The 17,976-nt window shown below is 39.7% G+C and overlaps 1 protein-coding gene and 1 non-coding gene across 6 annotated transcripts in view; both read left to right on the top strand.

Moving 5' to 3' along the window:
- The window catches only part of Osp (myosin phosphatase Rho interacting protein outspread), a 164,117-nt gene that overhangs the window by 110,041 nt on the left and 36,100 nt on the right, over positions 1–17,976 (top strand). The gene's annotated exons all lie outside the window — the stretch shown is intronic.
- LOC145937986 (U2 spliceosomal RNA) lies at positions 916–1,109 on the top strand. The gene has a single exon (XR_014425662.1). It is a non-coding gene; the product is annotated as a U2 spliceosomal RNA (small nuclear RNA).

The raw sequence follows: 17,976 nt of genomic DNA, 5'->3' as shown, positions 1-17,976 counted from the left end.
TTTTTTTCTGTTTCAGGTAAGTTTCACATACTTCAGTGTTTTTGCTTGACTTAATAAACGCTGTGCACCCTCGAGAATGAGGTAAGTGCAATTGCAAACACAGAGACTCGAGTTGTAGCGCGCGCGAATGCACATGCACGATTGCAAAAGTGCGATAATAATTTGTGTCAAGGCTTACAATTAGTTTATTTCGGATTACGCATGAGATGACCTACTTTTGAAAGAAGTAAAAAATTTCAAAAAATCTGTTATATTTAACATATATATCAAAATTAGGACATATACATTAGGATACATACATACATAAAAAAATTGAGGAAAAAAAAAAATAAAATGAAATATTCAAGATATTTAACGAGACGTATCTCAAATAACGTTAATATATTCACAATAAAAATTAATAATGTGATAGCCAGCAGAGTAGAGAATCGTTCCAAGTATATCACAATACCATGATTAATCGATCGTAATTAGAACTCGCGTTAAGACTCGAGCCTCTAACGGATTCTAGCGAATTTATAAATAAATAGATTGTCAACAGCATTCAAGATAAGAATGTTTATCGAATACGCTACTGTACGGTTACGAGGAATCATGAATTATGCAAAATAAGCATTTTTTGTAAATTATAATCAACGTCGCACTCATTATGCGATACCTGCCTCAACCGCAGGAACGATTTTTTAACGCGCGCGATTGATTTCCGAAACGTCATTGTACGCGCGGCATTCCTTTCGAACTTTAATCACGTGCTTTAACACAATGGAAGGAGGGCTCGAGAGGTAGGGAGAATATCGATTCGATTATTTTCGTTAGTTCCTTTATTTGCCGGTATGTGGCGCATAGCAAACGTGCAAACTCGTATTCAAGTTTCCGGAGAGACAGTATATAAGGCGAGCGAGAGCAACCGTGGTTATCGCTTCTCGGCTCTTTGAGCTAAGATCAAAAGTGTAGTATCTGTTCTTATCAGCTTAATATCTGATACAATCCCCATAGGGGATTCAGAATATTAAACTGATTTTTGAAATCAGGCGGATGTACGGAGCTTGCTCTGTCTCTGCTATGGGTCGGCCCGACATTGCAGTGACGTTGGGACTGGCCTAATAAATTATTCCAAACTTAAATATTTTTCTAGGGAGAAATACTTAATCTCTAAAATAATTTAAATAATTTGTTAGAGAGTTGGGCTATATATATAAAAATCTTAAATATATATAGCTGTTCGAGCGCGGAAAAGGTGCCATCGTCTCGATACTTTTCGGCACGTCGACTTGCGGTCGCCGTTGTAGATCGAACAGGCACGCTTTTTCTCTGTATCCTTTATTTTTGCAATCTCAACGGATCCGAAGTACACGATCGACACAAGCAAAAAGCGTCCCTTATATATACCGCAGTCTCACCAAAAAAGAGACATTTTCGAGCGCTAAAACACACTTCGAGGCAACAACTTTTATAGTGCAATCTAGTTATTTCTGCTCGCGAAAAATTGCGGAGTATAAAATTGGAAGACCAATATCAAGTAATAAACATGACTTTTATCTCTTTTGATCTAAGAATTAATAAAAAATGTTATAAAATAATATGTGTATATACATATAATGTTAATAATTAATATTTCGAAATTTTAATAGGACCAAATTTTTAATCAAATTTTTTCTATTTTCTATTTTTTAAAATTGGCTCGAAAAAAGAAAATATACAAGCACATATTTGCAAACATAGAATGTTAAGAAAGTTAATAGATAACGAGAATAATCAAAGATAATTTATATATATCTATATTATATATTTAAACTTCATCGCGTTATTTATCATTGCAATCTCGATTCGGCACGTGAATGTACGCGTCGTCTTTATTGTCTCGCGAGCGGAACGAATTCAATATCGAGAGCCGTTCTTAATGATAATCGGTAACTATGAGGAATGATGCCCCGGGTACGACTCCATTACGGAAATTAATCGCTTCGCCGGAGCGAACGGTGCAAATCGTTTCAGTAATCAGTAATCACGGAGATGTGCAGCCGTTGCTCTCGTCCTCTCTTTACGAGGCCTTCGTTTCTTCTCTTCTCTCCTCTACCCTCTCCTTTCGTATGTACGAGAAGCGATTCTTCGCTCTCCCTTTCATTCTCCCTTCGAGAGAATACGCGTGTAGATCAGTGCCTTCCAATCTTTTTGCACGCGAGATTTTCTTACGGGTGGTCTCCCTCGCGGAAGCGCATCCTGACACGTGACCCGCCACGTCGGATCACATGCAACAGTGCGATTTTATTTTTGACTTGCACATAAATCTGAAATATGCCTTCATATTTGCTTAAATTTGCCTATAATATTTCGCTGCTGCTGATGATATAGAACGAATAATTTCTGACGTAGCAATCGCCAATTTGAACAAATTGTTTATTTTAAATATTATTTTATTTCATTTTATTATTTAATTTGAAGCCCGACAATGTTCTTTTCTCGAATTTCAATATTCGTGATTATGATTATATGCATATTTAGATAAGAGCAATGAAAGTGTAAAATTACACAGAGATAGGAATGTAATAATTAATATCGTCATGCATGAAAGAAAAAAGATTCATTGGGAAACGCTGGCCTAGATCTGTGTTCTCGTGTTCGATTCGCGTGCTAGCATTACAATCGTCAGCGATACTTTAATGACACTTTAACGATGCTTTAACGCACCGTGTTTCCGACCGTTCTCTCTCGAGGGTAGGGAGATATCTATTACTCATTTTAATAGTCGGTCTCTACTGAAATGTTATGAGCGCGATTATTGTGATGCATCCTATTCGCATATATATATCGTTTTATCGGATAGCGTGCATGCCTGATACGCACAGGTGGGAATTTTGCAAGTGATACGGAGATTAATTGGTCGGTTAATGAGTCGATAGTTTGTTGCGAGGGGACATAATTACACGGAGCGACGTAAAATTAATCGAACGACGGTAAAAACACGATCCAGCAGCGATGCACACCACCTAGACGGTAAAGGTGAAAAATGGGGAAAGAGGGAGGAAACCGGGCGAAAAAAAAACGCGCGGAATGAGATTAACGAAGATCGCGAGAAGAGAGACAGGAAGAATATAAGTTAAGTGAAGTCGCGCAGGTTCAATTTAACGTTATAGGACTCGCCATTCATTCCGTCTTCTATCCCGTCGATAATCCATTATAATGTCAAATGCTCAACTATCTCTCTCATTTTTATAAATGATAAAATTAAAATTATCCAGCTAATATATACAAACATCGCTATAAATATCTCGTTTGTAGAATGTTTTATGAACGATATCATACGCGAAGTATTAATATCTATGGCTTTCGGTTAATATTTTTAATGAACTGTGTAATGTCAGAGGAAGCACACCGTACCTAATATTTAATGAAAGTAAATTCAGTTTGAACGTAGAGATAATTAATTATTATTTCTGTATATAATCCACTTAATCTACTCACAGTCAAGGTCGCGTATTCGAGACTCGCGAACGCTAACGATTATTAGCACGCAAGATGAGGTTTCTCGTTGTTTTCTGTCGTCAAACTTTTTGTCCCTGCCCTGTTCTCTTTTTTTCCATTTCGAAGCGTGATTGACCTCGCCCTTCACAATCCAGCTCAATGTACGCTAATTGGTGCGTTCGCTACGTCGCGATATTTTACTGTCCGGCACTTAATATCTCGTTTGCCGACCATTCAGCAACGACGATGCATCTAGATCACTTGTATCGTTTTAAAACCATATTTTTGAACATTGCGCTTCCAGCAATTACGGGGAAAGATTACGCTTTAGTGACTTTTAACGCGAGTTTATTAATCTTTCTCTTCTTGTAAACATCTTTCACTCTCGTGTGATGATCATCGCATGATCATCTGTGAATTATATTTAAAATTATCTTTATATGTATATTTAGAAAGATTTATAGTAAATTTTTTTAATTTTTATTTTATATTAATTTCTTACTAAAAGAATATGAAAAAACCATATTTATTCAACAATAAAATATATATTATTGAATATTGAAAGAAAAGCCAAGTTTTATGGTATGACTTTAATATGATGAAACACTAAGATTTTAATATATAATTTTTATTTATTTTAAGCAAAGCTTTCTCTCTCTCTCTCTCTGATATCTATTTTAAATATATGCAAATGTATATATCTCATTAGATTTTATATTCTTGATATCGTTCGAATATTTATGAAAGTCGTCGTGGATTATATTTCTCGCGATTTCGCTCGCGCGCATCGATCTCTTTGCATGCGATCTTTTCCTTATTATTTAATTTACCGCTAATCAAACGTTCTTCAAGCGGAAAATGGAAGGCGCTGCCTGAAAACGAGTACGTTTATCTATTGCGTGGAAGGATACTTCTCCTCGATAGTCTCTTTCGCGTGTTCGTGTTAACCCTTTAATTGATAGCCCGAGGCGAGCCATATCTGCCCGGCAGCTGCGAGAAGTCTCGATTCATTCCTGTTTTCTTTTACGCTCGTAATCTCCCGCGCGACTATTCCGAGTAAATTTTCGTCCGTGCGAATAATAATTTCCGATTAAATAATTTTTTTTTACGTATAATGTATATCAGGTATATGTCTGTGATTCAAAAAATATTCTTATTGTTGTGCAATATTCATTCAAGATAATCGTAAAAATAATTAGTGAGATTTTTACAAAATTCAGTAACATTCGCAATTTTCTGTCATGAAGCGGTTTACGTAAAATTCGCACATCGGTTTTCCATCGTGCATGTCTTATGTCGACTTTATCTCTCCGCTCATGATACGCATCGTCAGCTTTCCTCGCGAAGCTCGACGCGATACGACCGGCTTGAGGTTTTGCACGAGATATTCACGTTTCTCGAGTCGACTCTCGCGTGCGAAAACGGAGATGCGATTTCGCTTAAAGAGAAGCGCGTGAGTAAACTGTCCGATGGGACAGCGTATCGTCCACTGGAAGGAAAGAAAGTTTCCGGTTGGCTAAGTACGGTTAAGTATATACGATCGAAGTCGGCCACCGGTCGTCGCGAGGTTGAGCGTTCTATGATCGGTAGGGAGGTAGGTTGTTTAGCGAGAGATAGAAGAGGCGAACGGCGACGAGTCGTCGCGCGAAGTGACAGGGTCCGCTGGACCGGAAAATTCTTCAGCAACGAGGAATGTAGAGTAGAGAACTTCAGCACACCGTGAACATTCCGCTGAATCTTTCGCGCGAATTGTCTCTGCTTGTGATCGTTGACACGTTGGCGAGATCGAGTATGGATCCCGCAAAGTCGAGCTATTCATCATGTTATTTGATAAAAAATTTAAGAATCCTTTATAGATTAAATTTAATTTAATCTTCTTTTCTTTTTTCTTTTATATAAAAGCGAAAAGTAGACGATTCTGAAACAATTTGTATTCCCTACAAAATCAAAGAATTAATTAAAAGATACTTTACACCACATAACATTCGCCAATGCAAAGAGTATGCTCTTCTTTTCTGGATTATCCTCCGCTTTCTTGGTGTATGCTTTATCGTTCGCGATTATGTCCTCTTAGAATTCGCGCGGTCGATTCTTCAGGTATGGAAATTGGCATCTCGCGATTTTCATTCGCAGAAGAAGGATTCTGCACGTTTGAGCGATTGAGAGGAATTGTTCTTCGATAGATGAATATAAAATCGCAAGCGAAGCGACCGATTCTTCCCTCTTTCTTTCTCTCAACAGTCGCTGAAGAAAGGAAGAGGTCCTCCGCTTCCAGATCCTGTGTTCGCGAGAGATCCTTTCCTTCCCTCAGCTTCTTCTTGCCGTTGTTACTCGCTCTTGCAGCGACAGGATAAGTAAGGGTAACTACGTCTCAATAGTCTCCATCGTGGTAAACCGAGGAGCACGACTCCTAATATGGAATTGCTTCCAACAACCACCACCAGCACTATCAGCAACAGCACCGAAGCGAACGAAGGAGAACGAAGGGAGAGAAAGAGAGAGAAAGAGACGCTAGAAGGAAGGGCAAAGAGTACTGTAAATTATTATTGCCGCTAGTTTTCTTGCTCGGGAAGCGCTGGATAGTCTACCTACTGCCACGTCGTACGCGTTACTGCGCTACTTACTTTCGTATACCTACCCGCGGCAAGAGTCTTCCTTCTCTTCGTCTTCTCTATCTTTTTCTCCTTATATTTTCTCCTCGTCTTTCTCGACGAAGTTCCACGACGCATCAACGTCGTTGCTGTTCACGATCAGCGATCGCTCTTCTTTTTGGCTGCCATTGTTCCGGTATGTCCAGAGAAGTACGTTCGATAAGAAACGAGAGCCTCTCTCGTTGTGGGTCTATTTTATTCGCAACTTGTTCTCTTGCGCGATCGCCTGCACCTGTCAATAGTCATGAAAGTTTACGATAATTAATATCGTCAAGAATTGATTCAGTCGCTTTTGTTCTTTCGTCGGAAAGATGTCGAATAAATATTTTTTAGACGTCCGCTTGGAGAAATATTAGTTCAAAGAGAGAACCCTTAGACATTACTTTGTCAATCTTGATCCAATGACACACATACACGAAGAACGGTAAAATGCATGTAAACCAGTACTATTACAAAGTTGACTAAGCATTTTATTTTTACGTTATATTTGTATTTATTTAAAGAAAAAGAAGATAGCGTATAGCTTCTTTTCTATGAAGAGATCTGCTTTTATATACTCTTCGTTTCTTCGTAAAGCTGCGTAATGATTTCATTACTTACACAGTAACGTAACGATGTCAAGAACGTTCTTACGGTAGGACAAGTCCGCGACCTGTCTTCGTGTTTGTTCTCGAGGCAAATATTTTACCGTTCTTTCTCGTGATTCGTCAAACTCATTGTTCTCGTCTTTGCGGGGAGAAAGTCCGGTCCGCGAGATGACGAGGGATCTCTTAACACTCGGTGTTACAGCCATTAATCTTCGGCCGAAGGAACGGTTCTTTCCGACTCGTCGCCTAATCGAAACTCCACTCGTGTCTGACGTTGCCGTCAATACACGAAAGATACACGGAATTTATCAGTCAATCATCGAAAGTCGCTAGGCGTTGCCGTACCTATCGAAAAAACGATGATCATGGCAGAGCAAAAGGCATGATTACGACACCTCCGCGACGATCGTTATCTTTATAAATGACAGGAGAGCCGATTCACGAGAGCGTAGATTTGACGTAAGCAGCATATTTTATTCTTCACCGGAGTGACGACGTAAAATGCTTGTTATAGAAAAATAAAATTCATTCATAGAGAGATAAAAAATACTATTTGGTTGTATATACGATTATTCTGCGCGTTCTCTTTTCTCTTCTCCGAATAAATTATTTAATTATAAATAAATTCAACTTTAGAAACGAATATCGAGAGAATATATTTATATAGAAAACTTTGAGCAAAAGAGATACATGATGAAAAAATAAGGGAAATTATTTTCGAAAAAATTTAGAAAAATATAATTTATATATATTTTGCTGCTTTGAAACTGACCTGCATGCAGTTTCATTTCTATCTCGCAGGAGTTTCAGCGACACCCGCTTATAACCAGGGGCGTTTGCGCGAACCGCGGTATGCAGGTTGTATATGGGATTAGTCATGCGATCTGGACATGATACTTGGAACGGTAATTACTTTAATTGATAAGAGATTCGTGTTTGCTTTGGTTGATCTACGGAGCCGGTTGTATATTTTTCTTCTTCGCCGCGACTCGCGGCGACAAAAATATATATGTATTATATATCGCGGAATTCCGCGTGTTACGGTAGCGATTACGAAGAATGTCGTTCACTTCAGGTATCTTACGCGAGATATCAAAACGCTTGATTGTTTGCACCTGCACGGCGGAGAAAGGTGATTGCGGTGATTGTGGTATTTATTAATGATACAAGTCGTATACTTTATTACACTGCAAGATTTTTTCTACATTTTAGTCTCTCTTGCAATTTGCTATTGTAAAAGGAGTCGTATTTGGTACGAGTAATTATTCAAAATATACCGTTCATCTGTATTGACGTACTACTTTTCAATATGATGATATTAATTTCAGCAAACTAAAATATTCTATAATATAAAAAAGTGTACGTATAGGCATGTAAGTTCGTCAATAAAACGCGAACGTTATTAGTATCAATGGTCATATTTAGCTAATCTTCATTATGATGCTTACGTAACTTCAACTACCTTTCATTGTGCCTCAGCATCGGTATCTGCTCTCACTGATATGTGCCTTACGCCCACTTATCTGCTCATTTTGCCGTTATCGCCTTTCACCTTCTCTCCTTTGCGCAGTCGTCGCCGCACGCTTCATCAATCCCCGCTCGTTTTCGCGCCGCAGCACGAATCGGTTAAATAGCAGCCCATTTATACTTCATTCACTTTTTTTTATATTCTCGTATCGCTGACAGCCGTTTCAGGCGATATCGTAATCATGAAGATGTTACTCAAGTCACTTAACGTTTTGCTACGCGTACTTTGGCGCGGCACGTTGGTAATTTCATCACGATTGGTCAGAGAGAAAGAGAGAATCAGAGAAATAATATCTTACTAAAAATTATATAACTAAGAAATCTAATAATTATACATGCACACAAAAAGAGAGGAAGACGAGAGCCGCATTCCGGCAACGTAACCGTGTCACGTTTCATGACATTTCAAGTCAATAAATTGTCTACTTAATTAAATTCAATCACATGCAATTATCTAATCGTATGGATATAAAGTACCTATTCATTCTAACGCTAATCGCAATATTAGTTTATCTAAATGAAGATATGTATACGTTTCGATATAAACAAGTAAGAGAAGAATACTTGCAGAGATTTTCTCTCGTAAATAATAATCACAGTGAAAAAGTAAAGAATTGTAATTCCAGAATCGTTATTTTTTTAATATAACGAAGTCAATCATCTTACTCGTTCTTATTTCCGGCGCACTTACCAGGCATCGATTCGAGGAGTGTTAGCCATCAGCTCGTAAATACGCCGTAGCGACGCGAATCGTGTAACTGCGACAATCGCGGCCAGCGTAAATAGCGTGTTTTCGTCCCGAAAGAAATTGCCTGCTCGTCGTCGACGATGTTCGAGAACGATTTATCAGAACCGGCGACGGGAGCACCTGCAGCACAAGGACTTTCCTCTCCGCCGCTGCTAGGTCGTGACCCGCGAGAGGAGACCTCACCTCCGTTTTCACCATTACGCAATCGAAGATGATCGTTACCTCTATCCTCCTCGAAGCGCAGCATTTTCTCTTCCTGGCCGGGGAACAGCGGAGCGCAAATGTCGTGCGAATCTCGCCGCGTGATTTTCATCCTCTTCTTACGTGGTCCCCCTGACGTTGCGTCACCCTAACGTTCGTAATCCACGACTGGGAAATCAGGTCGAAAATATATCGAATCATTAACGCTAATGATTTGCCATGCGGCGATCGGTCATTATACAACATCGCGTTTCCTGTGGGAACAAACGGTGCGGCAAAGTTGTGTGAATTTTAAGTAGGATTTAAAAATAATCTCACTTTGTCTCTCTTCGCGCGCGCATTATTCGCATTATCTCGTTATTAGTTTAGCAACGGAGCGGACAACCGGTTTATGTAACGCAAGCGGTGGAAATTAAAAATTTTTCATCAAACAACTCGACACATTTCCTCGGACACACAGTCCGCGCCATCGTGATGAGATTAAACTCAGATTGCAGCGCCCGGGGGTAATATTCGTTGATTAACCCGGCCACAATGAAGCGTCTCGTTGCGAAACTCCGATATTAGCTCGCGATAAAAATCACGGCCTAATACGTGCGCGCACTTTCTAATAGCGGGGGCCTTTGTAAACCGGCACGTTGCGTTGGACCGATCGCGCGCGCGAGTGACAAGTGAGGATAGGGTTAAATGTGAACGGCGTTATATCCCCTTCGGCCTTGGTGTACCCGCGATTAGGCAGAGCGCGAGCCGCGTAAGGTGAAGATCGCTTGTCATTAAGATTGATGATGTTTCGCGCGTAATTTGAGAGATTAAAAAAAACAGAAAAAAAAACTTGTTCTGTTCGCTCGCGCGCGACGTAACGTCTGAATGTTCTCTCGCGCGTAGCAGTTACAGAAAACTCGTTTCTGCAAATTGCCTGAGAATTGAAATTAATGAATTTTTCTTCTGCGAAACGGGCGCGTTTCGCAAAAAAATTATTTGCATAACGGTATGTCGTGCCAATTTTTGTCGTTCCCTCGCGTAACTTTCGAAGCGCCTTTCGTCTTTGCATCGACAGATTTTCCAATTAACGCGGCGTGAAATTATCGAAAGGTGAAACCTCGATCGCTCTGCTTTTATTATTATTCTCCCTATCTCTTTCTTTATCCTTATAACTAACGGAATCGCCATCACGTTGGACGAACGCGACATTTTTTTGATCGCCCTCGAAGAAAATCGCTCGGGATGTGTCTGCGTGCGATCGCGAGCGCTTTTGATTCGCGTCGCATTTATTGTACATAAATCGTGAGGAGAATAACTTGGCTAGAAAGAGAGAAAGAAGCACAAGAGCGAAGTCGTCGACCGCGTCTGGTTTTGCGCGATGCTTTTCTCGGACGTGCGAGGCTCGAGGATGGGAATGCGAGGAGCTTCCTTCCTCTTCGGGCGAGAGGAAAGAAAGCAAGAAAGAAAGGTGTATATGTATATAGAGAGTGGCGCGGGAATGGAAAAATGCGAGAGGCGTGACAACGGCTGCACTTAGCATAACAATATTTACTACTAGAAGAAACTTAAGAGAGAGACTTGAATGTTCTATGCGGTGGCCTCGCCCAGACCTTCTTGCACAACCGCTCTCTCGCACACGGTCTCGGTCCCTCGGCTGTATAATTATGCACGGGGATGGGACAGCACGTGAGTGTCCTGCGTATATATGTACCTGCGTGCGCAGACTTCAACTCTCGTCAGAAAAGAATGCGCGGGATTGAAGCTAATACACGCTCTCGAGACACACAACGTGATTTTCACCTTCAACTTGCGCCATAATACCGGGGAGCCGTTGATCTCGCCAACTCGTCAACGTGAATTCTCTGGATTTAAGTAATTACACGAGTACACGTCACATTTCCCGACTGCCGACTGGTGAATCAGTCCCTTTATTGCGAATCTCGACGTGGCTTTTAAAATAATGTACCATTAGATGTATAAGATGGAAAAATGAGATAACTCAATATTTTATAAAATCAGATATATTATTCTTTTCTATCTTTTTTTTTATAGAAGATTGAGCAGTTTTATCATGTCAAAATACAATTCATAGAAACGTTGGTGCTTGCAATGAAAACGGAAAATTGTGTCCTAGACGCGTTCGTGTAAAATCTCGCGGCGACAGGACGAGAGAGGAGAGATACACAGCTTCGACGATGCGGCAGAGTTTCGCGCCTCAAACCGCATCCCGCGAATGCGATGACGGGACAATTGAGTGAAAGGCGAATTGTGGTCGACGCGGTATCATCATCGCGTCCGCTCGCGCGGCGTGTTTGCGCTTCGTGTCGTGCGCGATATCGCGCCGCTAAGAAGAAACGTCGTCGAGCCGGAGAGAATGGGAAATTGAAAAGCGTTATCTGGGAAAGCGACGACGATGGAGTTGCAGTCACGACGGGGGGTGGAAGAGGAGGACGTTTACACAGTTTCGTCGTTTCGCGGCTCGATTCGCGCTCGGTACTTATCTACTCCATTTGGTGAGTGAAAGTTTCGCAGCTATACGATCTCGAGGCAGCCGCTGCCATGTATATATACGTCGCAATCGCCATCAAAAAACTCGTATATGCGTGCAAAAAGGCGCCGTGAGCGTAAAAGAGCGTTCTGTGCGTGTGCAAATTTTTTTTTTTTTATTTAATCGTGAGCTGTATCTCGTCCGGTGAGAATCTCCTTTAGAAATCATCGTTATTTTCATTAAAAAAAAAAAATCTTGATTTATCTCTCCACTGATAATAATTAGACTGATGTAAAATAACAGCCTACGAATTGACATGATTGACGGTTTCTCGGAAGCTTTCCTCGCCATTATCGCGGAGGTCTCAATCCCGGAGTTTGACAAACATACAATACACTTTCATCAAGCGAAAGTAACGAAGGGGTTAAGTATCGACTTACTGTGCGCCACATCAACCCAGTGGTTGACCTCTCTATTCTCTCCAGACGCGCGGAATAAACGCAGTTAAATGATGATTATCATCGTTTACGTCATGTTACATGCGATTTGCTTTAACGCGCGTCTTTCTACGGTTTATTTATTTTATCTGCGTTTAAAACGCACGTAATTGCGATTCGCTAATCGCGGTATCTGTCCAAGCAAACGTAACGCTCGGATTTATAGCGAAAAGCAACCGAGAGAGACCGAATAGACCGATCTTATTTGCGGTCGTAACGTTCACACCACTTCTCCCTCTTTCTCGCTTCCGTCGAGTTCGTTGACAGGAATTGAAATGAATTTCAGGGCGATAAAACGACAGACCGCTAATTATCAGCGCACGGGTATAATCGTAATTTACCGTCGACATCGTAAATCGACATTATCTCCGTGCACCTTACTTTTCCTCTAGAGAAACTCCACTTCAGATCCGCAACAAATTTACCATTAGCATTTCGATCACACCCAGTCTACCTGGTAATGAATTTTTCAATAATTCCTTCAATTTTGATAAGTTGATTGTTATCGTTGTGTGTAATTACAGCGCGATGCAATTCTCGCATGCATCGATATTACGGATTTGTAAAACGTGGGAAAGAGTAGTAAATTATTAGCATAATCATTAGCAATAAATAAGGCAAATAATAATCGGAGCTAATCACAGCGGGACGTTTCGATTGCGAGAATTTATGTATAGGATTGCACGTCCGTGCAATAAACTCGTTCACATACATGTGAAATATTACGCTCTCATCCAATAGGGTACATCATTTATTATTATTTAGTGTCGTCGATATACTATCATTTATTATCTATTATCATTCATTACATTCGATACAAATAAGAAACGACAATTTCTATCATTTATTTTCGTTTACGTTCAGATTGCATAAGCAGCACGAGCACAGACATTATCAATCGCTAATCGTGCGGAGGTATTTGCATATCGAGTTTACATTTCGATTACCGAGGTATTCGCCTATGGCTGTCATTTACTATATCTATCGCGCCAATGGATCGTGTATCTCGGGAGCGTTAATTATACCCTATGAAACGAAATCTCGCGGCAGGTTCTTGCCGAAACCCGGAAAATCGGGTCGCCGGGTTCTAATGCCTGGCTTCCGTTCCGATCGAACGTGCATTCAGACGAGGACGCGAATTCCAACGATCTGGGCCCTGCGGGCCGCAAAGTCGCTTTCTCCTGCCGCTGCCGGCTCTCGCCTTATCTAACGCGCGACGCTTTACGAGCCTTCATTATCGGAGCACAAATTATAATCCGCAAATAGCGTTTGGCGTTTATAGTACCGGTACCGGGATATACACGCGTACGCGATCGTCTCTCTTTCTCTCTCTCTCTTTCATCGAACACAATGCGCGTGACGTGTGCGCTCCTCATTTCAAACACGTGTCTGCACACAGAGAGAATTTTCTCTTAGAATTTACCCTGAAAATCATGGTAATTGTGGGACAATATGATATGGAAAGAATTTTATGAGAATTTCTATGATTAATATTTATTACAATAAAAATAATAATATCTATTACAATAAAATATAAAATATGTTTGATTAATTGTACTAAAAATATTAATAAAATAAATTCTAAGAGAAAATTGTCTCGGTGCAGAAACGATCGTGTATAACGTGTCTGAGGAATCTAATTTATTGGCACGGCGCTCTTGCGCGATAGAACAAGAATAAAAAAAAGAGATGGAACGGAAGGAGAGGAGAGAAAAAGAGAAAGAGCGAGAGAGGAGAGGGAAAGGGTGCAGAGTCGTGCAGAGAGAACGCCTAGACAATCGACGAGAAATTAAAGTACGCGCTTTCGTGGGCGTAATTGCCGCGACACGCGATTGCGAATCGACAGGCCGTACTTGAAGAAAGAATACTTTATTAACAATTCGCGTCAAGCGTTACACGAATTTCTCTCGCAAAAGTTCAGGTATAATGATCGCGTTCGATAGATTTATTTTATTCGTTTGCGGCGAGAAAGAAGGGATTTTAAATTTCGCATTTAAAGTATCGCGTACAAACAATTTTTTAAATTTCTCGTTAATTAAATTTAAATTTCACGTTGATATTTTGTACGATTATTAAACACGCAGAATATAAAATATTATTCATATATGTAAAATAATTTATACGCCGCGTGAAGTATACGCGAAGTATAAGCAAAAGAATAACGCGCGGTGACGTTTTTATATTGTCCCTTCGACGATAATTCGCGACAATTTAGTCGCGCGCCGCAAAGGAGACGCAACGAAAAAAAAAAAAAAAAAGAAACGCATGTCCCCGCATTTGCAATTCAGATGCACGTGAATCCGAATATGCTAAGGATATCGCGGCGGTGGGTACGCGTCTCTCCCCCGATGAGAATTATAGATAGCGAAATTCATTAGGCACAGTGATCAACCGGTCCCGACGCGATCTTCCGGCTGGTCGGTTAAATCGTGAAATTTTAATTGACGTGCTTTAAACGTGGCACGATTACGCCGCTGATAAAATGCGTTATATCGCTGTACGACGAGGTAATCGCGAGGATTTCCTGCGATTATCGGAAACAAAATATCGGCGCCTGACACGATTCGAAAGTGTGACACGTGTCGTAACATCCTTTAATATCGCGTCATGTACAATTTTGTTACGCGCCGAGGAAGACCACCTTCTGTTCGTTAATAATTTATCAGGTATTAACGATTGAAATACTCACTAAAATTTATTCGCGTTCCCATCCTTCTACATTGCTTAGAGATAAATGTCCGAATGAGAGAGAGACACTAATGAGATTCAGGAAATTAATCGATTAAATATTCTATTTATACGTCACAGGAATGATACTTTAGAATTTCTAGTATACTAGTCAAATCAACGATACGTTTCGCAAACGAGATTTTACGTGTATTTTTCATGAGAGAGCAGTTTGAAGGAACAATGCACGGCCCACGCTACTTATGACACACAATCTCTAAACATGTCGTCGCTCTCGTAAAAGCCCACGATGAGCTCATGCGAAGTGTATATGACACTTGGACAATTCTCCGTTTAAATTTTTATTCCATCCTACGAGCTCTATAAATATGTGAAAGCGCGCAGATATCGAAAAATCGTACGCCACTCACTTCTTATATTTTGTAAAATTAGCTGAAAATATAAAATATATTTTTCGTATATAAAATGAGATATTATGAGATATATATTTCGATCAATTTTTCTTAGATACAATATATCTAATTCGTTGTATAATTTCCTCAAGATTAGCTCTCAAATTAATGAAGCCTTTTATCTTATGTTTGTAACATATAATTATAAAAAATACATATTAAATATTAAGAGCATGCGATAATGAAAATAAATTTTTTCTCACTATTTATATATAGGAAATTATATATTTTTTAAATTTGCATTTTAATCGTAGCAAAATTATGATAAATTGTTAAAAGTTTTAATTCTAAAAAATATGTGTAATCGCTAGGGGATCTCTTTTTTTTTCGAGTCACATGACTCGAAATTATAAGATCCGACGATTTCTATCTCGAGAGGAGAGACGATCGCCGCGGTGGGAAACGGCTCTTACGTAATCGCAATTTGTTTGCGGAAACATCGCACACTATCGCGGATGTAATTAGCGCCAACCGCAGTGTAATTAACTCGCCTGTCGTCGAGGCGCCAGCGTGATATCGCTGGCGGGCGAATCGCCTCTCTTGAAGCGCGTTTGAACTTCGCGACGATTAGTAATTTAAGTAACATTTCGCCCAATGTCTCGGAGAGTGACGTCTCTTTCGTGTCGTAAAACGAGCGGCGGGGTTCCGTCTCGGATTTTCTCCGTAATCGCTTTTCCGTCGTTAATACAACGATCATATTCCGCCGTAAAAGTCGGGAAACATATCGTTTAATTTTACCGAACAAGACATCAACGATGAAAGATAAACTGTACAATCCCTACATCACACGAAGCCTTTTCTAGTTTTATTTATTTTGCAATATTATCTACTTTTTCTTCAAGAAAACACTTTACTTGAGAAATTCTTAGCGACAATTTCATAATAATGTATCCATCATCTCGCTGATGACTTCTACGAGATTCGAGTATTAATTATAAAGGAATCAGCGGATCTAATCTCACAATCAGATTTTCGAAATATAGGCGGATTGTCACATTGTTTACCGTCTCTGAAAGATTTTAAAATGCGATCGATAAGCATCCAAGTCATTTATTCGACTCGCTCGGGCGTGAAATCAACTTCTGCACCGCACTTGGTTAGACATAAAGTGTTTGTATGTACATATACGCAGTTTCTTTGATATAAAGAGAGAAACGCTGTTGACTTAGTGTCGCAATTAACTGCTTCCACGGAAGCCTCGTCTAAGGGAGAGACCTTTCAGTTTCCTATTAAAATATCATTTGCCTGCGCGCGCAAGGTGAAACATTAATCCACTGACACATCGATAATCGGATATTTAATGGCGCGTAGCTACACACACATTCTCTCTTTTCCTCTAACTAAATAGAATATTAAGCGATACGTCTCTCAGTTTGTACTTTGCGCATGAAACGTATAATTTATCAATTAATAAATACTCTAGTAGGCATAATAACATATATGATAACAGTCGTCGTGATTGCAATGCGCGATTAATTACAAGTCTTACGAAAATATTTGAAAATCGCAGTCTTAGTATTGATGAAACTTTAACAAATTACATGTCTATAAATTTTATAAATATCTTCGATACATAGTTTAGATATGTCAATTTTTTCCTCTATATTCTGAAAATTGTCCGCATATAGGTCGAATATGCGATAACTCTAAGATAAATTATCGTAATTTGTCTAATGTCTGTTTATGCCTTAATTAGTAAGTTTAAAAAAAAATCATAGTGAAGGAATTAAAAATAATCCGTCCGGATTGAGAGAGCCTTTTGCAGCCGATCGATTCCAGCTTCGGTTGCTGCAATTGCTCCGATCGCTCGGCGATCGATCATCGATAAATATCGCCTTGCTTCATCATGTCGATTCATTGGTCATGTAACGGCGTACAAATATTGAAATTTACGATTCGTGCACGCAGGCACGTGCATATTCCGGACACGTGTACACGTCGGCGCGTGATCGCCCAGCGATATACGGTGCCCCATTAATTTATTTACAAGTATTCTTTACGAAAGCATTTGGTGCGTGCAATTGTTTGTAAAATCGCTTTGCTTCAACGTAACACGATCAATCGAGAACGACGAGAAATGAGTACTTTCATCTTCTATTACACACATACGGATATGTTCTTTATGTGAGAGCAAGAAATTGCTATAATTTCCCATAAATATTATGATATATCATTATATTAAGCGCTACGGTGCTTTATGAGTTTTACGAGCAGTTTATCTTAAGGATACTTAATGAGAGCTTAACTTTATTATGCGATTGACGCGAAGGATTGAATAATAAACGCGTTTGAAGAACTTGTTGCAATATTCAAATTATTTAGATGCGTCGGACGATTTTGAAAATTATTAATTAGCGTATTAATTTTAATTTCGACAGATATATTATTTGCCGCGCAAATCCAAAGTATATTATTGCTTTCACATCGAGGCATCCATGAACGCTAAAACGCGACCTATTAAAGGATCATTTGCGCTTTGCATTTTGCGATATGTACGCTATTGTAATTGCGCGACTATATACGTGAGAAAATGAAGCTTGAGAAATGTTTGTAATTTTGAAATTATGATTATACGTTATACGATATTTCTGACAATTTAACTCTCGTCTCTCGTCTATTGCTTGGCGATACTTTGATACGTACGTCATCAAACTTAAGCAAGTGATCTTTGCGCGTTTAACAGGACATATCTA

Source organism: Prenolepis imparis, unplaced genomic scaffold, assembly GCF_030444845.1.
Source record: "Prenolepis imparis isolate NDT839.2.m4 unplaced genomic scaffold, iyPreImpa1.0 SCAF_6, whole genome shotgun sequence".
NCBI classification, from domain to species: domain Eukaryota; kingdom Metazoa; phylum Arthropoda; class Insecta; order Hymenoptera; family Formicidae; genus Prenolepis; species Prenolepis imparis.
The sequence above is the reverse complement of the archived record's forward strand: the minus strand, read 5'-3'. Positions and strand labels throughout refer to the sequence as shown.